Below are 23776 nucleotides of genomic sequence, written 5' to 3' on the forward strand. Positions count from 1 at the left end.
TCCTTAAGCTGGACTGTTACGTGCTGTGAGCAAAAAAGCATCTATTTATAGCCAAGAGTATAGAGAGGACTGGGGAAGGGAAGTAGAAGAGAAGCACAGTGGCTTAAAAGAGTTATTGTGGAGCCATGGTTCCCACACGTGGTGGGGATACTATTTGAAAGCCTTGTTACTCTTTGAGGAACACCATAAAGTATATTACTACCTTACTATTTTTATACTGTTTATTCTGAAATTAGTCTATTAGTAATAAACCCAGAATAACTAAGCACTTTGCTAAATCCCAAACCATTTTACGATAGATTCTAATATACATAAAAAAACAGCCAGCACGAAAGGTTTAAGAAAAATCTATGGGAGAAAATACTAAAATTGATTTTTTCCCTTTGGGTACAAGTAGCTCCTTTTGTTGCTTTTAGAAAACCTGTGTTGCCGCTCACAGAACACCAGTGTTTCCAAGCATCTTCTATGGAAGCCTCAGTTCCTTCCTTAACACTCACAATGGCTACTGTTTCCACCACAACACTGAATCGGCTCCCTCACACTACTGGTCTCTTTGTTGCTAAATCCAGTGGATACCTTCTTGCCTCTGTCTTATCTCACCTCTCAACGATATTTGACCCTGGTAACTATTTTCTTCTTGTAACACTGTGTTGCCTGGGCTTTCGTGTCTTGTGTTCTCGGGTTTTCCTCCTACCTCTCTAGCCATGGATAGTTTCTTTGGGCTCCTCTACTGCCCTTTTAAGCACTAGCATTCCCCAGGGTTCCATCCTGAGCACCTTCTCACTCTGTATTCCTCCCCTCAATCTGTCTTTCACCTACTCAGTCATCTACATGCTAATGACTCCTAACCTGATCTGCATACTGGTGCCCACAATTGCTTATTAGACACCACTCCTGGATGGCCCATGGCTACTTCAGATGCAGCGTGTCTAAACTGAAAGATATCTGCTGCCCAAGTCCAGGTCACGTATGTATGTCTACATAGGATATTCTTGATACCAACATGGTGCTTTGGGCACAAGACTCCAGAAGTTAAGCTGCTATTTATGTAACTCAGCTGCATTCTTCTAAGTACTATAGGTGAGGATTCAGGATGGTGAGAACTTTGCTTCTTTACCTGTTGTTTCTTCACTTAAAAAAAAAAATATATGGTAACAATTCTATGTTCCTGAATACCATTTTTACCTTTTTTACACAGTAAGCAACAGTACTCAAATCTGGCTCAAAATCGTGTGGGATGTTTCTAAAAATGAGATTCCTGGATCTACCTTGAAAGTACATTTCCACAAACACAAAACAACACAGACATGAGGTTATCTGCTGTGTAGTGAATTTTATAGTGGCGAATGATTGGAAACAGCAGAAATATGTTTAAGTAAGAGACTTATTGAATAGACTATGGCATATCCACACAAGGGAATATTCTTCAGTAATTTTAAAAAACAAGAAAGAAAGAGGAAAATTTCTATGAACTGATAGGGAGTGGTTCCCAAGATATACTAAATAAGAAAAAGCAAAAACAGAAAGAGTGCATATAGTTTTATTTATGTGTATGTGGGTATGCTTGTTTGGGGAAAGTAAGGAGGGAAGGAAGAAAGGAAGAAGGAAGGAAAAGAAACACAGGAGAGATAAACCCAGAAATTAATGAAAATAATTACTTCAGGTACGATGGAAACAAGATAGAGGAGACAAGGATTGGAATAAGATAAGATCTCTGAGTTTAACTTTTTATAATGGTTTTGACTTCTGAACCATGCGAATGTTTCATATATTCAAAAATAAATAAACCAAAAGCAAACCTAAAATTGAACACAAACAGAAACAAATCAAAGTGTCTCTCAAATGTATAACATAACCTTTCAGGGAAAATAATTACTTCCAGTTACTTTTGAATACTTCAAATAAATTTTTTTTTTAAAGATTTATTTATTTGACAGAGAAAGACAGCCAGTGAGAGAGGGAACATAAGCAGGGGGAGTGGGAGAGAAAGAAGCAGGCTCCCAGTGGAGGAGCCTGATATGGGGCTCGATCCCAGAACGCCAGGATCACGCCCTGAGCCAAAGGCAGACGCTTAACAACTGAGCCACCCAGGTGCCCCTCAAATAAATATTGTAGGTTACTTGGACTATATGCCTTTAGTAAGGTATATGCTGGGGACAAAAGGTCTACAAAGTAATCTTAAACTTCAACACACACTATGGTGTGTTAGTTTTAATAATGTAAGTTTAAATAATGTTATTAAAATTTTGAAATTATGTGTTGTAGGATAAAGCAAATAAATAAATGTCTTTATGTTTCATCAAATGAAGGTTTTTAATGTACATGAAAAGAAATACAAACAAAATAAGAAAAACTCCTATAATATTAAACTAATATTAACTAATTCAAGAAACATCAATATGATCTTGTGATTTCTTAAAATATATTTTCTAGTTCTGTCTACTGAGAGGGCCTGGATTATAATGTCACCCCAGTAACTCTGATCACATCTACCACCCTGATCTTGGTTTTGGAATTCCATTTCTCATTCAAAGAAGTGGAGGCTTCTTAAGGAACGGCCGTTTCTACCTCCAAAACAAGGAAAATACGAGGTAGATCTGGGGCTTCTTATACCAGATGACGAGGAAGCCCTCAACAACCAATGGGGTTATGAGGAAAGAATTCAGGAGCCAGCTTGAAGGGACTTCCACTGGCCAAATTTAGGGAAATTTGAGTATCAAAAAGAACAATGACTGCACTTGATTGTAACACACTGACTACATAGAAAATGATGTGGGGACACCTGGGTGGCTCAGTCAGTTAGGAGGTTAAGCATCTGACCCTTGGTTTTGGCTCAGGTCTTGATCTCCAGGTCCAGAGAGCTAACAGAGCACTGGCTCCCCGTGCTCAGCAGGGAATCTGCTTCCCCTCTCCCTCTGTCCCTCCCTCCCACCACCACACTCTCTGTCTCTCTCTGAAATAAATAAATCTTTTTTTTTTTTTTAAGGGATGTGTCCCTTGTGATACTCACTAAAAACAAAAACAAAACCTTCTTAAGGAAGAAAGAAAGGGGAGGAAAAGAAAGGAAGGAAAGAATGCCAGGTAAGAAATTTAAAAAGAAATTCTAAACATATAGAACACCATTTTACAATCCCTGATGTCATAACTGATTCAAGCAAGGACCACCAAAGGATACTAAAACCATTAAGTGAAAAGTCAATGAGAAACCATGGCTCAATAGTCTGTGGCTATACTTGATTACAAATGGCAAAGGGAAAAATGTACTTTTACAATGAAGATATTTGTCAGTGATCCCTTAATCAGGTTGTCAAACTTAGTGTCATTAATGAGACAAACTGATGTTCTGTGTCTCGTGGTATGATGTACATAAAATCAGCTATGAAGGATTCTTGCCGAAAACATTTAACCTGATTTTAATTAAGGCTCTACACCAGCATTATCCAATAAAAATATAATGTGAACTACATATCTAATTTAAAAATTTCTAGTAGCCACATTAAAAAAAGAAACAGGTACCATTAATTTTAATGATGCATTTTATTTAATCTAATTTATCCAAAATATTATTACTTCCATATGGTAATCAACATAAAAATCACTAATGAAATATTTAACTCTCTTGTTTTCATGCTAAATCTTTGAAATCTGGTGTGTATTTTACCCTGATTGCACGTCTTAACTTGGACTAGCCACATTTCAAGTGTCCAGTAGCTACACGTGCCTGCCTGACTACCATATTGGATAGCACATTTCCAGATCTAATTTCCAACTTGCCTAAAATCCAAGAAACTGAGGTACAGACTAATACCACGAGGAAACAGAAAGATTGAGAACAGAAGTCAGAAAACTATTTTGTAAAGGGCCAGATAGTAAATATTTTAGGTTTTGCAGGCCGTATGGTCTTTATCACATAATTCTCCTACCTCCTCCCTTTCCTTCTTTCTCCTCTTTCTCTTTTTTACAACCCTTTAAAAATATAAAAACTATTCTTAGCTCTAGTGCTGCACAAAAACAGGCCATACATAATATGTTCAACTTGACCTGGCATGGGTGACATTCTATAAGACAGCTGACCTGGATTTTCCAGAAAGTCTGTGTCATGGGGGAAAAGGTAGGAAAGAACAAGAGGGATTCCAGGATTGACATGAGGCCAGTAGCTGAAGTCAAGAGCATAAGGAAAAGGTACAAGATGAGGCTGGAGAACTGGGCTGGAGCCAGAACACGCTTTGAGAGGCCACAGTAAGGGTATCGAGAAGCCACAGAAGGTTTTAGAAGGCTTAAACATTTTCTCTTGAAACCAAGGCATCTCATATTAATCAAGCTCTCACTTCAGTGTCCCCTTGAAATAGATCCTAGGAAATGCTTGTTAAATAAATCAATCTAAATTTCAGTATCTCATTCATACTGCTTCTCATGTGGAAGTTTTTCTTCCCATGTTATATGTAACGTGTCTTCTGGTTATTTTGGAAACATATTTGTTTTAGAATGCCTGGATGGTGTCAAGGCAGGTAACGTGAAGTTATCATTAGTAAAACCTAAACATTTTATCGGGAGAGCAGAGAGGTAATAAGGTTTAGTGACCTGTTTAATTAATGTGATGAAGGAAAGCATGTAATTAACGTGAAGTCATGATAATGATGGTTTCACAGTTATTTGAAAGCACTTCAGATTAATTTGTCCTGATGAGTGTTTGAATTAGCATTTTGTCTCTTTTGTTTGTTAAAGTAATGTCTGAAGGGGAATGGTAGAATCAAAACAAGAAATGAGTTAAATAATAGGATAACTGGAAAGATTGGTGATTATATACAGAGTAGAAATTATAATAAAAATGTGTTCGATTTCATTTAGTCAACAACAGATAGGCATGTGTGTGGCACGTAGTACTATTGTCACCTGATATCTAGTTCCCCTCTCATTCTAAGCACACAGTAGGACTGTACTTCCCTGCCAATCTGAAGTGAGTCATGGCCATCTGACTTGCTTTGGCCAATGAAATAAGAGCAGCATGTCACTTCAAGGTGGCGGTATTTAACTGTGGGTGCTCGGCTCTCTATCCTTCATTATTCCTCACCTTGGTGATTGTGGGAGTGTGAGGCACAACAATGAGCCATCATATAATGGACAACTGCCCTGGAGAGTTCTGTAGGTCTGCAGTAAACTTTGAGTAAATGAGAATAAGTCTTGGTTGTGTTGATCCACTAAGATTATGGAGTTGTTTGTCTTGTCAGCAGAACCTAGCCTGTCCTTCCTGACATGAGGTTGGCCACATACTGGATGGTTGTGCTGGTGGGTACAGTGAGGGACATAAGGAAACAAACAAACAAAATGTTCCTGCAAATTAATTAAGGTATGTAGTTTGGGAGTTAATGGGCCAAGGGGCTGGAAAACTGCACTGGGGGCATGATTCAGTGGAGTGTTGAACGCTGAAACACTGAGACAGCATTGTGCAGTAGGAAAATGGATTCAAGGAAGTGAAAAGCCCTACCCACAAAGAGCTGATACCTAGTTCCATAATTCTCCAACCAGGAATCCAGACTCTTAGTGGTTAAGTAGTGATATACCAAAAAGGGACAAAAAGACTGAAGATTCAAGTCTTTCAGGAATGTCTAGTTGATTCATATTGTTATTTAATATGTAAGATATGTCTTTATATATATGTATTAAAATGATATATAGGGTGGTGCCTGAGTGGCACAGCCAGTTAAGTGGCCAACTCTTGATTTAGGCTCAGGTCATGATCTCAGGGTCGTGGGATCAAGTCCTGTATCTGGCTCTGCACTCAGTGGGAGGTCTGCTTGAGTTTCTCCCTCTCCCTCTGCCCCTTCCCTGGCTCGTAAGCTCGCTCACTCTCTCTCTCTCTTAAGTAAATAAATCTTTTTAAAAAATGATACATAGAATGAAAAAATGACATAGATTTTTAAGGTAAAAGATAATTTTCCCTCTGAGAAGACAGGCTGGTAATACCGCAAGATCCCAAACCTTCATGCCCTCTTCTTTGCCACATGGGTGCCTTGGTGGAAATATTGATGCAATTAATTGCCATTGATGTTAAGCCCTTCTGTCTAAATGTTACAAAGTAATGGCCCCAGTTACCTCAATTACGATTCAATTTAGTCTGCATTATTAGGTAAGTTTTTACTCAAGCTAAAATATTTGTAGGGCTACATCTGTGCCCTTATGTTTCTATTCCAGTATATAAGTTCATAAGTTATAGGAGAATATGTTGATTTTAAAAATTATTGCTTTGTTAAATATAGTTTCTAGAGACTCCTTTCCTAACAAATATGCCACGATCGAGGTAAGCACCAAAGCAAAAGTGTATCAACTCTGCTACCACAGCGGTATCATGCTGCAGATTGATCCCTCACTGGCCATCTTGGTCTTTGTTAGGCGTTTTATGAAAATTGTTGATCTCATTCTGTATAATAAGTGAAAAAAAAGCAGCAAACGTTTGGAAAGTACTAGTGAGAAGAGCAAATGGTTACAATTCATTTATTCAGTCAATACATATTTGAAGACAGTTACTGTTCGGGCACAGAAGGAGAACAGGGAACAGAACAAGTCCTTGCATATTCTAGTGGAAGGAGATAGTTAAAGAGCAAGTAAATGTAAATATCAAGTGGTGATGAGTTTGAGGGGCTAAGATAAAAGCGATCAAGGGGAGAGAGGGTGACCGGACTGGAGGTTTGTTATTTCAGATAATAGTGATTGATGGAAATAGAGGCAGAGATATTATTAAACTGACATTGATGAGATAGTGTATTATATTGGCTCTGGGGTGAATTATTGAACAGAGGAAAGGCACACCGAGGAACAAGTGAAAAATGTAGCGCTTATGCAATCCATAATCAGCAGCAGATGAAGAAGACTGACTTCACGGAATGGAAATTTATTTGAGTGTTCCACAGGGTCAGCCCGGTTGCAGAAGTCAACCTGCCCTCAGATTAGCAGGTGTGTTTTCCTAGGCTCATTTTATTTTATTTAGTTTTTTAAAAAGATTTTATTTATTTATTTATTTGACAGAGATAGAGACAGCCAGCGAGAGAGGGAACACAAGCAGGGGGAGTGGGAGAGGAAGAAGCAGGCTCATAGCGGAAGAGCCTGATGTGGGCTCGATCCCAGAACGCCGGGATCACGCCCTGAGCTGAAGGCAGACACTTAACCGCTGAGCCACCCAGGCGCCCCTCCTAGGCTCGTTTTAAAAGGCTGGAAAATCCCCTGCATTTGTGAGAAGATTCTACAAATGATGCATACTTCTGGCCAAAGACAGGGGGAAAGAAATCACCCAGCTCAGGAAGCATTAGAGGAAAATAAGATACAAAGAACTAGATTGGAATGATAAGGAGCGAAAAGGGAAGGAGGGAGTAGCGTGCAGGAAGAGAAGTACACTGCGGATAAAGCAATCATGTGCAGGGCAGTAGAAAGAAGAATTTGAAAATTCTCCTGGAAAAAAAAAAAAAAAGCCGTAATGCTCTAACAACAGCTCATTTTACCCAATGGCTTATTTCATTCAGGGATATAAAATCTGTGAAATTGCCTTTTTAATAGAAGAAAACAGAACTTGGAGAGGGCACAGAGAACGTTTTCACATTGAGAAAAATAGAACATTTATGTATTTTTATCTTCTCCCTTTATTTATGAAGAAAAATAATAGCTAATTTTGGGTTCTTAGGATGCGTCAACCATGAAGTGCTTTTAGCGAATGAACTCAGTGACTCTTCCCAGCAGCCCTGTGAAGTAGGTACCAATAAAATGTCTGCTTTCCTTATGAGGAACCAGCTATGAGGTTAAATAACTGGGTTAAGGTTGGAAATGGCCCAGCCGGGATTCGAACCCAGGGAGTCTGGCTCCCATGCCTGTGTTCTGCACTGCTACGCATTCAGGCACAGCGCTGTGTTCTCAGCATCTACACACACAGCAAGGGCACAGTGGCTGGGGGCGGCGGCGTGGGGACACACATGGCTGCAAAATAAAACTCCTTGATGTGTTGCCTTCTCTTATGTGTTTGAGATCTATGAAACATACATTTCTTTGTGCTCCTACGGTAGATTTAAAACAATTATAAAGATAGCCGCATGGTGATGTCATCAATAAGTGATCAATAACTCAAATTGCACGAAGGCTTCTTATTCTTCACATAGCTGCTGATCAACCTGCAAGAACTCCATGCTCAGTGGTTTAAGGTCAATAGTCCACGTGGGAGAAATGAATGTTCTTTACCTCTTCCCTGGCTAGCTCTGTTTGGGGAAGATGATTGTTGGCTGACCCCTTCCCCATAATATTTGACCACTACTTCATATTTTGAGAAAAACCACTTCCTTACAGCTCCCGCACTGCTCTTAAAAATGCTTCACCTGTTCTCTCTTTGTTAAATCGTATCATTGCCAAATGATGGAGGTGAGCCCAGGGTTTAAGCTATGCTGTAGTTCTGGGGGGGGTTCACCTAAAAAGATGACACTCAGATATCAGAACATCTAATTAATCCCTAAGTTGTGTGTATTCTTCCTCTTCCTTTATTTTTTTTAAAGATTTTATTTATTTATTTATTTGAGAGAGAGAGAGAGAGAATGAGCAATGGGGAGGGGCAGGGAGAGAGAGAGAAAGAAACAGACCTCCCGCTGAGCAGGGAGCCCAACGCAGGGCTTGATCCCAGGACCCCAGGATCATGACCCAAGCCGAAGCCAGATGCTCAATCGACTGAGCCACCCAGGTGCCCCTCTTCCTCTACCTTTAAAATATCTCTTTGATTGCCCCTTCATTATGACTGTGTCACACTCAGGGCCATTCCTAGGGTGTGTGGAGCCATGTGCAAATACTTTTTGCAGGGGCCCTGTCTAGATAAACAATTTAAGCCACCCTAAATAGCATAGCAGTGTCATTCTGGCGGTCCAATCTCACGTTCACACAATCCTAAATACAAAAACAAAACTAAACACCCTGCAGAGCTCAGCAGTGTGTTTGGCTTGCCAGGTCACCCTCCCAGAATGAGGACCTAGCTACAGAACCCCAGGATGACCGCATAAGCATGAAGCATGGAGCAACTGGGGAAATCTGGTCAAGTCCACTCATTGGACAGGAGGTGGGAGATCATCCCCCCAAAAGAGAAACTGGTACTGACTGGGCCCATATGGGCCCATCCAGATGGATGGCAATCCAATCACAGCGGGTCCCAGGTACCAGAGAAGATCTAAGAAGACTAAAGGAAGTCCGTTCAAAGACTGAGAACCCCTGATGCCTGGGGCCCTTGTCAGGAGCCCTGAGTTACAAGTGTAAAAGCTGCATCAACACCTTCTTCTGTCCTTCCTCACCGAACTCATTCAACTCCCTCTTGGTTGGACTCACATCCTCCACTTTCTCTCCTTTTGTGTTCATTGTCCTCGTAATGCGAACCTATTATTAATATTTCACTGTCTTCTTTTGTGCTGGGTTCCTTCTTATTGATTTTATCAAATATGAAGCCCTCAGTTGTAGTCCTCATTCGGTTATGGTCTAGATCCTAGCCCCTCTCACCGACTCAAAACATCAGTCCAGCCATCCTCCCCTCTCTCCTGTATCATTCATTTTTCTCTCTCTGAGGGATTCTTTCCATCATCACGCAAATATGCCACCTTAAAAATCCTTTCTTTGTCCTCACTTCCCCCACCAGCCACCAACCCATTTCGTAGCTCTCCTGCAGCAAAACCACTTGAAAGGAATCCTTGATTCCTCTCCTCCAGTGCTAACTTGTGCTCTGCACAAAGGCATTTGGTAGAGGAGGCATGGGTAGAGGCTGAAATCTAGTTCATTCTGTTTGCATAATGCTTGACACGGGACTTTGTCGTTTTTGAGAAACAACATTGCATGTCTTCCTGGACTTTGTTAGCCCACTTCAGTCAGACTTCCCCATCATTCCCCTAAAACTCCTCTGGTTCAAGGTCACCATGTGGCATTCATATGGGTAAATCCAATGGTCGGTATTTGTTTCCTATTGCTGCTATAACAAAGTACTGCAGACTTTGTGGCTTAAAATAGCACCAATGTATTATCACACAGATCCGAGGTCAGAAATTCAAAACAGGTCAGTGGGACTGCCTTCCTTCTGGATGTTCTAGGGGACACATCATTCCAACCTCTACTTCCACTGTCCCATCTCCTTCTCTGCCTCTGACCCCAAACCTCTTGCCTCTCCCTCCTAAGGATGCTTGTGATTACGTTGATCCCACCCAGACAATCCAGAATACTCTCCCCATGTCCAGATCGTTAACATGATCACATCTGCCAAATCCCTTTTGCCATGGAAGGTCACATAATCACAGGTTCTGGGGACTAGGCTTAACAGTGTTAAGGGGCCCCTAGCCAGCTAGTTCTCTGCCGTCCTCTCACGTGACCTGTCAGCTGTATTTGACGCACTTGATCTCTCCTGCCTTGATACATTTGGGGCCCCTGGTTTCTGGGACACCACAGTCTCTTGATGGTCTCCCCCTCTTGTGGCTGCTGCTGCTGAGTAGTCTCCCTTTGTGGTCTCCCCTATTCCCCCTGACCACGTAGTCTGTGGTTTTCTTCTCTCTACACTCTCTTCATTTGGTCTCACGTCTTTAAACAGCATCTGATATGCCATGATTCTTACATTTTGTATTACTGTTTGTTCCTCTCTTGAACTACAAACTTGTATTTCCAGCTGCCTGCTCAACACCTCTATTTAGATCACTAATAGACATTTAACACTTAATATGGCCAAATATGAATTCCTGACATTTCCCCCTCAAATCTGCTCCACCTAGAGTCTTCCCCATCACAATGGACGGCAACTTCATCCTCTTGGTTGCTCTAGCCAAACTCTTTGGCTTCATCCCTGACTTCTCTCTGTCTCCTATATCACATCACCAATCCATCAGCAAATTCCACCGACCCTCCCTTCAAAATGTGCCCAGAATCCAACAAATCTCACCATCCCCCCCGCTTTCCTGCTAGTATCATCCTTGCCTTCCTTTCTGTGCTAGCTTATCGCAATAGCTTCCTAACTGCTCTCCCACTTCCAGCGCTCTCCCTATAGAGCGTTTCTTAATGTAAGAACCATCGTGATCCTTTTAAAACAGGTCTTAGTATATTACTCCTTTGCTCAAGACCCAGCAATGACTCCACATCACACTCATGGTAAAGGCAAAAGCCTGTAAGTTTCTCCATGCTCTGCCCTGCCATCAATCTCAATGACTCTATCTCCTCTTATTCTCCCTTTGTTCATTCTGCTTCAGCTACACTGGCCTCTTTCTTGTTCCTTGAACACATCAGTCTCAGGGCCCTTGCACGACCTGTTCCCTCTGTCTGGAATTGTCTTGCCCAGGGATCTGTGTGGCTAGCTCCCTCACCATTTTGAGTCTTTGCTCATATGTCATTTTCTCAGTGAGACCTTCCCCGTTCACTCTGCCAAAGGCCTTGGTGGGAATGTGGATTGCTACAACCGTTTGAAAGTAATTGCATAGTGTCTTTTAAAATATATTAACACATCCTTTAATACAGTGATGCCATTTTGGCAAATCTCTCCCATAGAAATAGAAAGGATAGAGGCATCCTGTATAAATTTATAGGGGTATTTATTGTACATTTTTCTTAGACCAAAAAGAAGCTAGCAGCAATCTGATTGCTAATCAATAGAAAAGTGGTTGAATTAATTGTGGTCAATCATATTAAAGAGCATTATGCAGCTATTAAAAAGAATGAAGTTAGATGGATATTTACTAAACCAAAGGATGGCGATGCTGGGTAATTAACTGAAAGCAGCACATTGCAGTGTGATATGTAAAGTATTATTGCATTAAAAAAAAACCCAAAAACAGGGGCGCCTGGGTGGCACAGCGGTTAAGCATCTGCCTTCGGCTCAGGGCGTGATCCCGGCGTTATGGGATCGAGCCCCACATCAGGCTCCTCCGCTATGAGCCTGCTTCTTCCTCTCCCACTCCCCCTGCTTGTGTTCCCTCTCTCGCTGGCTGTCTCTATCTCTGTCAAATAAATAAAATCTTAAAAAAAAAAAAAATTCACATAATTGTCTTAAGGCCATGGGAAAAGTGTCACTGGATAAACCCTAAACTGTTAATATCAGTTTCCTGCAGGATACGGGAATAGAGGAGGAAAATAATTGACTTTTTCCTGGAATACCTTTGTATTGTTTCATTCACTAAAATGTGCACATAATGGTCCAGTAATTACAATTATTTTTTTAAGTTTAAACTACAAACAACTCAATAATAGCTTGCCTCCTACAACCTCGCAGTCCGTTTTCATTCACTTAAGCACCTGCTGATCACGAGCTGTAGGGTGGGTAAAGCATGGTGATGGTTGAGGCAGTGGGGAGACAGGGTAAGCTTATTTTCCATCCAATATTTGCATTTTTTAGAAGTTAAATGACTTGCCCCATTTAAAAATCAGAATATTTTCTATTAAAATGTCAGGCTTCTGAATTTAGACTATCTGGCAATACAGGGCCTGCATTCCCTCGTAGACAGAATGCACTTAAACCACATAGTTTGGGCCCCCTTTACATGAGGCCCGTTGTCTCGAACTGGTCACAGTCTTCGCTGTCCCCTATTAATTGCATGTGTCCCCTCTCACTTGTTTACCTCCTGTGTGCATGTGAATCTGTAACTCCTGACCCCAAACGAGGGCAGGGTTGTGTGGATGCAGAGGAAGCAATGAGTTAAGAGCTGTTTCGGGGACAGACGTGAGAGGGCTTGGTGACCAGTTTGCATGTGGGAAGGGGGTAGGGACAAGGAGGTTTGGAGGGATAATGACATCACTATCTAAGACATGGAACACAAAAAGAGAACCCAGTTTGTGGGAGGCTAATGGAAAAGATAAGGGTTCCATTTTGGACAGTTTGAGATGTCTGTGGAACATCCGGAAAAGATATCTGGGTAAAAGTTGAACATATGGCTCCTAGGGAAGTGGTCAAAACAAAAGAGAAAGATTTGGGGGTTGAAGAGGTAGTTTTACTAGTGCCTAAAACAATGATAGTTGATGAAACTGTGCAGGGGTGGTCGGAGTGTGAACTCTGAAGAACATTCCTTTTAGATTAGAGGAAGGGACAAGCAAAGGAGGCAGAGAGTGAACATCCAGAGACGGAGGAGACCGTCCAGGGTGAAAATCATCATACAAGCCAAGGACCTAAGAAAGTTGCCCTGGAGAAAAAGTTAGTAGCTAAACGTCACTGAGCGTCATACCTAGTCCTTCAGAACCTAATCTTAGACACAGATGGGAGTCTTGGGCTCCGGTCCAAGCTTGGTGTTGGACCTCACACATATCTTTAAAAAAAATCTGGGCCTCAGCTACCACATCTGTAAGTAAGGAAGTTGGGCCAGGTGATGGATCCCTAGTCTTTGAAGGACTAACATTCTAGGGTTCTTAGGCGCCTCCTTCTGCAGCTGGTTATCACTACTACCCGTGCAACCCGAAGCCATGCGGCTGTGTGTGTGTGCATTTCAGTTGCTTCTGTATACAGAATGATAACTGAGGCTAGATTTTGTCAGTTCTGCCTACATGAAAAGAGGAAGCAAGCAACTGCTCTCTCTTTAGAAAGAATTTAGAAAGAATTTAAAGAAAGCTCTACTGGGGCACCTGGGTGGCTCAATCAGTTAAGCTTCTGCCTTCAGCTCAGGTCATGATCTTGGGGTCCTGGGATCGAGCCCCTGCTCAGGGGGGAATCTGCTTCTCCCTCTCTCTCTGCCCCCTGCTCTTGCTCTCTCTGTCTTGCTCTCTCTCTCAAGTAAATAAATAAAATCCTAAAAAAAAAAAAGAGGCCTCTACTGATAACTTCCCTAATTCCATAGATCAATTATAACATACTCATGAATTCTCTTACCCTGAAGTTACTTCCAAAAGTAAATTCATCGGAATATGAGAACAGTGATTTATAGAGGAACCAGTTGTTCTGTCTAAACTGGATCAATCACTTCTTACAGGGGACAGGGGTTCCCTTCTGGTTTCTAATGTTTTATTTACATTACAAGTTCCTTCATGGTGAAGTCTTTTCTCCTACCTAGGAGGCCCTCCATCAATGTGTATTGAAACAAACGTGCCGCAACTTATTCAATGTTTATATTTATCAGTTGGACTTAGAATGGATGTCTCTGCTTAATTAGAGAAAGGTACATTTAAGAAGCATAATTTCGGGAGGTCTCCAAAAAGAAAATGAACCTTGGGGAAAGGAAGCGTCATAGGAAACATATGTGGAAAATGGCAGATTCTGGAATAAGAGAATTGGTTGTCATGCGAGGTGAAAGATGCCAAGATCAAGGAGGGGGGTGAACACAAGGTACAGCTGTCACCGGGTGCAGTTACACAATGGTTGCTCAGTCCGCGCCCACATACAGAGATGTCGCACATCTTCCTTCAACCGTTACCATCTGTTGCACTGGTTGCAAAGGCAGTCACGTCCCTTGCAGGAGGGGATGGAGAGGAAGGATCTGTCACCCTGATTGCTCCAGGTTCCGTTACGGTTTTCTCCTGCAGGGCAGACTCGAGCACTGGCTGAGCTAACACGTTAATCACTTGTGTGATAAGCACCCACGGTTGATTTCTGTGAGCTCACCGTACACCTCCCCATGAAGTTCCTTCCAACAGGTTCCTGAGAAGGACCAAAGCCACCTCTCGAACGTGAGGTTCGTGTGCGATGGCACTTGTTAGCGTTGCCAGGTCTAATACAGGACACCAGATCATTCCACTTTCCAGATAAGCAAGGAGAATTTTCTAGTGTATGTATTCCCAGAGTTTCCTACTTCTTGTTTGTGTTTTTGCCTAACCCTGCACTTTGTATTCCGCGACATTTCTGTGTTGGAGGTTTCTGAGGGATTCCAGCATCCCCTCCGGGGCGCTTTTGTACCTCTGCTGCCCTCTAATGGTCACAGTTGGTCACTGGCACCAGAAAGGCTGGGTGGCTGGAGTTTAAAGAATTCTGAGGGAACCGGGATGAAGCGCTTGCATTCAACAAGCATTCACAGAGCACGATCTTACTTTGTCCCAGGCACTGTGCTGAGCTAGCTGGCAACTCCACACCCTCAAGGAAGCCCCGGACTAAAAGACAGGAGAAATTTGTACAGAAAGCATACTGGGTCCAAGGTCAGAAGTCTCAGAAAAAGATGTTCTGCTCTAAAATCCATCACTGACAAGCTAGGCACTTAGATTTGGGGGGCTTCTGTTTTCTCATTAAAATAGAGGACAGACAGGGGTGCCTGGGTGGCTCAGCCATTAAGCGAATGCCTTCGGCTCAGGTCATGATCCCAGGGTCCTAGGATCCAGCCCCGCATCGGGCTCCCTGCTCGGCAGGAAGCCTGCTTCTCCCTCTCCCACTCCCCCTGCTTGTGTTTCCTCTCTCGCTGTCTCTCTCTGTCAAATAAATAAATAAAATCTTTTTTAAAAAAATAGAAGACAGAGGAAGGAAATAATGACTATTTGAAAAGTGCAGCAGAATTCCTCTGGAGATAACAGCTTTGGGGAAACCCTTGGCCGTGCAAAGCCAGGACCCAGAGTCTAGCAAGGATGAGAAAAATTAAACAGGAGTAAATAAAACTGATAAAACTGATGTAGATAAAAGGGAAAAGGGTGTTGTCCTTAGAGGACTTCTTTGGATGATCACTGATTTGGGAAAGGGGTTGGAGACAAGGGACTGGGGTTCTAAAAGATAGGGCGGAGAGGAGCCAGATGAAGACACCTCTTGTAAATGAGAGCATGTCTAGCAGTATGGCCGCTGGCCAGGCCAAGGAGTCTGGCCCATAGGATCAGTAGGAATAAGGGACAGTCTGATATCTGAGTCTAAAGTTCCTTAATTTGCTTAGTAAACCTACTTTTATAAAGCAAGTTATGGACAACAGTGCTGGGTTCATAGGTCCTAGAAATAAACGTCTGGGACTATATAGCCAAATTAGAGTGACGGGATTGAGAGAGAGCCAGAACATGAAGGGGAGGCAAGGAAGTGCCAATCAGAAGGGATTAAGGAAAGAACGGAGGGTTAGTGGTTCTAGATGACAAGAGGCTATGTCATCCTCCTAGAAATACCTAGAAATGGTTGGGTGTTCACTGTATTTCCTAAAGTTACACAACATAGGCACCTGAGATGTTTTACATGTACAGGAGGACCACAGAAGGCTGAAGAATTTGTGACTCTTAAAGCTCCTGTAAAATGAGGTTGTTGCCGGGGCACCTGGGTGGCTCAGTCCGTTGAGCGTCAGGGTCTTGGTGTCAGCTCAGGTCATGGTGCCAGGGTTGTGGGATCAAGCCAAGCGCTGGGCTCCGTGCTCAGCATGGAGTCTGCTTGTCCCTCTCCCTCTGCTCCTCCCCACCCACCCCCACCTGCTCAATCTCTCTCAAATAAGTAGATAAAGAAAATATTTTTTAAAAAATGATGTTGTTGCTAATTGTGAGTTCCTGTACTGCTCCAGCAGTCTCTGGTTCTTACACATATTCCAACCAAAGGAGAAATGATACACTAACTAAGCACAGAGAAATGGGCGGCACGTACCGGCTGCTGGGATCATGAAGAGACGTCGTGAGGTGTATCGCACCTGGCCTTCCTCTACCAGCTCCTTGAATGCTGCTTTCCTCCACCCGATCGCCCAGGCTAGAACCCTAGAGGCATCCTCAACTCCTGGCTTTCTCCGCCCTACCTACCCCGGCAATTTCTCATAAAGTTGTATAAATTTTATCTCCTAAAAATATGCTTACTGTGTCCACTTCCCTGGACCACCCCAGTCCAGGCCACCATTACGTCTTCCTGAACAGCCTCCTAACAGGTCTTGCTGACTCCCTTCTTGTGCTTCTCTGATCCAGTCTCCACAACACAATCAGAGTCATCGTAGAATGAACCGCATCAATGGCTTCTCATTGCTCATAGCATGACATGATTAAAGGTTCTTTCTGAGCTAGCCTGTGCCAGCTAACTACTGAGGTCGCTCAGGTCACCCCTGAGTTTATCTTCTTTCCCACCACTGCCCTCTTTCATCCTAAGCTTTAGCCACACTGAATTTTATGCAGTTCACCCATATGTGGTGCTCTCTCTCGCTTCACATCTTTGTACAAGTTCAGCCTCGTCGAGGGAGGCTTCCCTGCCCCTCCTAGAAGAGTTTCTCATTCTGTGTAGTCACTCCTCCTAGAGATAATAATGGTAATGATAAGAATTATAGTGCCCACTGCAAGCCAGACAGATCAAGGTGACCGGTAGGAACACACCATTAATTTTGCAGCTGAGATGAATAAAGAAATAAAGCTTTAGATTTTAGGTCTTTGGGATAAACTATAAACATTTGAAATGAACTAATGAACTACTAATATCCCTATCTCAAGATATTAACCTAAAAAATATGGAAGAAACTTTCATATAAATTCAGTGATCTGAACTCTTAATATGCAAAATTAAATGCCACGTTCAATTTTGTTGTTTGCCCAAACGTGAATTTTGACATTATCCATAAAACCAGAAAGAGCTGCAGAGCGTATAGCGCTTCGAGGCTCGTACGACGCGGCAGAATTTCAGTTTCCATTAAGGAAACAATAAATGACTTTAAAAATTAAACACAAAGCTAAATTTTTCATAAAGAATTGATTTACTAAGTTCCTGCACGGTTTCTTCCGAAAATGTAAAGAAAGTGACCCCTAGTGGAATTCTGATGAAGCATTTCTCTACTGCTTTCTATTTATCTAATTCGCCCACTGTGGAGCTGCTGAAGGTCTGTGTGCCAGGCCTTGCGCTAGGCTCTGGAGACAGACACGACAAAAGTGAAGTGCAGTATGGTTGAGAGGCAACCCTTTCTAGAAAAAGCTGATCAGAGCTGCAGGAGTTAGTGGAAGTAGCGAATTTGGCAAGGGGCCGGGGGAGAGATGGTCAGGGGTGGCTGCCTAGAGGAGGGTAGCAACAGGGACAAGCTTTTTGGAACAGAGAAGCTGGAGCAGCATGGTACCTTCCAGAAATTGTCAGCGCCCTTTGGTTCATGCGCCCTTACAGGAGAATGGAGGAGGTAGAAAAGTAGGCAAGGACCTGGTCTTTATCCTATTGCTGAGTGTCGCTCGTGCTGTCTTTGCTAGATACTAACAGAGTTTTAACAAATCCTGCACGAAGACACATGGAGAACGTTAGTATTAACTAGGCCTTACGTAGGCGTGGGAAACTGTTTAAAAATGGGCTTCTTTAAGTTTGCAGACCTCAGAAAGACCAGGTCAGCTAGAACAGAAGATTATTCAAGTCAGGAAGTAAAGAGAGACGTGGGAAGTGGGTTATACATGAGAGGAGCAGAGACCACACAACACTTGGAAATGCTAGGAGTGTGGCCAAACACAGAGTGTGCGGTTACTACTGCTCTCTGCTGGGAGGCAGCACGTGTAGGTGAGCCCTTACAGAGACCCATCAGGGCTTGAGTCACAGCCACCTTTAAATATCATGGCCGCGAGCCGCAGCAGGGTCACGACGGTGTATGGAGTCGTTGATATGTACCCAGAGCAGGGCTTTATCTGCATTATTTTAACCCTCACAATAAGCCCATAAGCCATGTATTATTGGTCTCATTGTACAGTGGAGGGAGCTGAAACTTGCGTGGTTAATGATTTGCCCCAAGTCCATTCAGCGGGTCAGCAGTGCGACTGATCGATGTGGTCCGGTGGGCCTGGCCCCCAGCGCTGCGGGAGTCATCAGAAACGGGAGGGCGACACAGCCATGAGAGCCAATGAATTCATCAAGGGAGGCTTGAGAGGGAAAAGAGAAGAGGGGAATGTGGAAGCATAATCTGAGGGAACGGCAGAGAAGGAGCAAAAGGAGAAGGTAAAGAAAGCAGAAATAGAGAGAGAACCTAAAGGAATTCGAATTCCAGAAGGAAGTAGAATTCAACAACGTCAGACACTGCGGAGAAAACAAGTGTGATCAAGCCTAAACGTTGATCACAGATTGGCAGTTAGGGGCCCACTGAGGGTCTCAGAGAGAGCAATGTTAGTGGAATGGAGGACAACGGTCTATTAGGGGAGCTGAGGAAGAGGCCGGAAGGGGAGGAGGGAGCGAGCCAGTGCGGTCTGCTTTATCCAGGGCCTGGCCGAGGAGAAGAGAAGTGTTTCCCCCTAAATATTGAAGAAGATAGAATTCAGTTTCTGTATGAAGGAGAGGCAAACATAGAAGACAAGAGGTTGAAGGTAAAGCAGAAAGAATGACCGACCGAGTTTGGGAGAAACAGGGGATCCAGAGCATAGAGGAAAACGGGCAAGAAGACAGATGGAGGAAGAGAGGGAAGGAGGGAGGACCCCACCATATGTGGGTCTATCCGTAAGCAGAAGAGGGAAGAAGAGTCAAGTCCAATGCTTGCTTTTTTCCCTCTGAAGTAGAAATCAGGGGCAGTGGCTCAGAGTCAGACGATAAGAAAGGACAGGAGGCTTGAAGAGAAGCCTTCTCATGAACACGGTGACTGGCAGGAGGGGGCTGGCTGGAGCGGCTGCCCTGGTGTTGTAGGCCCAGACCAGCACCACAGTGCTTGCCGCCCGGAGCACAGATAGCAGACCACAGGGAACTAGAGAGGAACTAGATAAATTTGTACAGGGCAGATAGTTTGAGGATCAGATATGGCAGAAAACAAACGAGAATACTACCAGCATTACAAAAAAAAAAAAAACGGAGCGGGGGGTGGGGGCGGGGGGACCTAGGTGGCTCAGTCAGTTAAGGGTCTGCCTTCAGTTCAGGTTATGATCTCAGGTTCCTGGGATGGAGCCCTGCATCAGGCTCCCTGCTCAGTGGGAAGCCTGCTTCTCCCTCTGCCCCTTCCCCTGCTTGTGCTCTCTTTCTCTCAAATAAACAAATAAAATCTTTAAAAACCGAAGAAGAAGGAGGAGGAGGAGGAGAAGAAATGGAGGGGGGGGTGTTGGGATTGAAGCCTGGGGATGGAGAGGGGTGTCGTGATAGACTGACATGAAAGGGGGAAATTGGAAGCGGAGATCTGTGTTGGAGGCCACTTTGGTGGAAGGAAAAGAGTGGGAACAGAAGAATTGGAAGTTGTGATCCAAGGGGAAAATGCTAGCCTTTTAGTGAGAAGGCCTGTGTGCCAGGCACCATGCTAAGCACATCCTACATATTATTTTATTAAACTTTACAGCAAACCTATAAAGTTAACATTACTCTTCGCTGGGGCACCTGGGTGGCTCAGTCATAAGTGTCTGCCTTCGGCTCAGGGCGTGATCCCAGAGTCCTGGGATCGAGCCCCACATCGGGCTCCTCCACTGGGAGCCTTCTTCTTCCTCTCCCACTCCCCCTGCTTGTGTTCCCTCTCTCGATGGCTGTCTCTCGCTGTCAAATAAATAAATAAAATCTTTAAAAAAAAACAAAAAACCAAAACCAAACAAACAAAAAACATTACTCTTCTCCTTTACAAGTTGATTCATCGCTACAGCATATGCACTAAATCCCAACGCTGAGGGTGAGAGGTGGTGAGGATGGGTGTTGAAAGACAAGGGTGGCCATAAGGGTGAGATGTTCTCCTAGACTGGATTCGAGGGTCGGAGCGACAGAGCTCGATGTAGATGGGTCTGACATACTAGTAATGCATTACCACCTGGACGGCCAGGAGCAGGGATGAAGATCGGAGTGAAGGGAGTAAACTGGAAGCACAGAGCAAGGGTACGGGAAAAGAGAGGGTGAGGTAGCGTGGTTGTTTGAGCTCTAAAAGTGGTGCCTTTTACGTATGGGGCTGGGCCGGGCTGGCTCTATGATTTGTAGGGCTCCGTACAAAATGAAAATGTGGGGGCTTGGTTTCATCTGAGGCCTCTCTCCTCAGCTTGTAGACAGCCAGCTTATTTCTCTGTCTTTACCAGCTTTTTCCTCTGGGCTGTCTGTGTCCTAACTTCTTCTTATGAGGATGCCAGCCATCTTGGATTAAGGCTCTCCCCAGTGACCTCATTAACCTTCATTACCTCTTTAAAGACCCTCTGTTCAAACACAGTCACATTCTGAGGTACTAAGTGTGAGGTCTTCAACATATGAATTTTAGGGGACACAATTCAGCCCCGTAACAATTGTTCAGAGTTTCAAGTTAGCAACTACAGAGTGCTGAGCCCCAAGCAGGGGTACCTCTGTGCGTGGGCGCCGGGTGACGGCACCACACACATGCCCGTGAAGCCAGCCCTGGGCTGGGAGATGCGTGGTACAGACGCAGCAGTGTGGAGCTGGAAGGTTCGGACCGCCCCCACCCGGACCTAGAGGGATCAGGTTCATGGCTGAGCATCCTTTCTGGATGGAATTGTAAAGGAAGCAAAGCAGTGCACTTGACGAGAGCCAGGTTTTGTTAAGATAATAGAGAGAGTGAAAATGCCTTTGAGCGGGTGGAGGATGAAGAAAAGTCTCTTTGCAAGCAAATGAACATCTCACTGAACAGAGGAGAAATGTCTGGAAGGGAGGTCGACAGGGAGCAAATAAGCTTTGGAGGGAAGAGAAGTGCACAAAGATGGGAGTATGGGGCGCCTGGGTGGCTCAGTTGTTAAGCGTCTGCCTTCGGCTCAGGGCGTGATCCCAGAGTCCTGGGATCGAGCCCCGCATCAGGCCCCTCTGCTGGGAGCCTGCTTCTTCCTCTCCCACTCCCCCCGCTTGTGTTCCCTCTCTCACTGGCTGTCTCTATCTCTGTCAAATAAATAAATAAAATATTAAAAAAAAAAACAAAGATGGGAGTATGAAGAGAATACATACCAAAGGACTTTACATTTCATTACTTTTCATGATGCTGGTTTTAAATTCCCAGAATTTAGAAATTAAATTTAAATTGAATTGAATTATAATTAAACATTCACATTCCTTGATCCAACTGCTGCCGGACCTCATGTACAAACGTGGTACTACTGATCAACCATGGAAAACATTTCATGCTGATCTACCCCCGCTCTCTTGTCGTGTCCATTCCAATCAAGGCAATATTTGCAGAGGATAGATTATGAAGAAGTGTAGCTTCATTATATAGCCTACTCTCCCACCCTGGAAACAAAATCATAATTGTCATCAATCGCTGTAGAGCTCTAACAAATTAAGCTTAGTCCCTTGTATATTCGCTCGAGTCATTATCCTCACTCTTATATTAGTCTCTCCCAGAGGACAACTAAAAAATCTTGTCTGCATTTATATGGATAGAAATACAAGTGATTAATAAATTTAAAGAGCTTCTTTTTTTTTTTTTAAGATTTTATTTATTTATTTGACAGAGAGAGAGACAGCCAGCAAGAGAGGGAACACAAGCAGGGGGAGTGGGAGAGGAAGAAGCAGGCTCCCAGTGGAGAAGCCCGATGTAGGGCTCGATCCCAGGACCCTGGGATCACGCCCTGAGCCGAAGGCAGACACTTAACGACTGAGCCACCCAGGCGCCCCTGGTATGCTTACTTTTATCAACCTCCATGAACTTGATCACTGCAGATCTGTCATTGAGAGGTAAGTCCATTCCAAGGAGACCGAAGAATTCTAGTCCCTGAGATGGCAAGGCTAAGATGGATTCTCAAAAACTCACTGAGGTCAGTTCACCTTGGTGGAAGCCAGTCTGGGGTATCAGTCAGTCCTATCGGGTATGACTTTCTTTAAACTCTCACAAGCAATGACATCAAAGAGTATGTCATACCCTGGAGGAGATCACAGTCTTAACTCCAAAAAGAGACACAAATAATATGGTAATGATTACAAGCAATAAGAAAAATGTGAAAGTGGATAAATGTCTAAATTAGTGAGAACAGAGGAGAGGAAGTTTGGGAAGGATTCATGGAGGAAGTCATATTTAGGCTAGATCATAAATGGTATATAAGGATGTACCTAGCTGAAGGTAGGGTGGGGAGAGGAGAGCATTCCAGACAGTTGGACCAGCATATGCTAAGGTATGGAAATGAGAAGGGACATGGTATGCTTTAGGAATCATGACAAATTTAGTGGGACTAGAAGAAAAGATACAAAATCAATGGAAAGGAGCAGGAAGGAGGTTGGGATTTATGCTAGGTAATCTGGAACCAGTTTATGCAAATCACTATCCTATTTAAAGGAGCTTGGATTGTATCTTGTATTCAAAATAGAGAAACATATGTTTGAAAGTGAGATAAAATCAGTCAATTGGATCTATTCGTAAAGACTTTTTATTTTTATTTTTTTAAGATTTTATTTATTTATTTATCAGAGAGAGAGAGAGAGCACAAGCAGGGGGAGTGGCAGGCAGAGGGAGAAGCAGGCTCTGAGCAAGGAGCCTGATGTGGGACTCAGTCCCAGAACCCCAGGATCATGACCTGAGCCAAAGGCAAATGCTTAACCCACTGAGCCACCCAGGCGTCCCTCCTGAAGATTTTTAATTACTGGAAAGACATTAAGCTGAAAGAGGATACTCGGTGAAGTCCCTTGTGGTTCTGAAGGTGACTTTCTCCTGTAGAGCACTTCTTATCAACAACTTTGTGGATAAAGTAACTTCATCAAACTGGCCAATAATGCAGTAAAAATGAGCTAAAAGTTTGGATGACTGAATTAAAAATTTGAAGGACTAGCTAATTCAAAAATTCTAAACATTCTAAAAATGTTCCTTGAACATCTAATACGTTTCAGGAAACTTTCTAAGTGCTGGGGATCTAGTGGTGAACATGCCAAAGTCCTTGGCTTTATGGAATTTTTATTCTAGGGAAGAAAATTGATGATAAACAAGTAAGCGTAGAATAGAGTGTCATGCACTGACAACGTGAATTGAAGGAAACGGATACATTGTCAGAGGGGAGGGGGAGTAATGGCAGAGAGAAGTTCTGGGGAAAGAGAGTTCCAGGCAGAGGAACAGCAAATGCACAA

The 23776-nt window shown here is 43.4% G+C and overlaps 1 long non-coding RNA gene across 5 annotated transcripts in view; it reads left to right on the forward strand.

Annotated features, from left to right (window-relative positions):
- The window catches only part of LOC123001150 (uncharacterized), a 50292-nt gene that overhangs the window by 567 nt on the left and 25949 nt on the right, over positions 1-23776 (forward strand). For 2 of the 5 annotated variants that reach the window (XR_008960720.1, XR_008960721.1), the window contains exons 2-3: positions 2434-2591; positions 2987-5347. This is a non-coding gene — a long non-coding RNA (uncharacterized LOC123001150). Of the gene's footprint in view, positions 1-2433; positions 2592-2986; positions 5348-7672; positions 12011-23776 lie in introns of those variants that run through there. The other 3 variants (XR_008960719.1, XR_008960723.1, XR_008960722.1) reach the window with 3 other exon arrangements.

This window comes from Ursus arctos, unplaced genomic scaffold, assembly GCF_023065955.2.
Source record: "Ursus arctos isolate Adak ecotype North America unplaced genomic scaffold, UrsArc2.0 scaffold_21, whole genome shotgun sequence".
In the NCBI taxonomy this organism is placed as follows: domain Eukaryota; kingdom Metazoa; phylum Chordata; class Mammalia; order Carnivora; family Ursidae; genus Ursus; species Ursus arctos.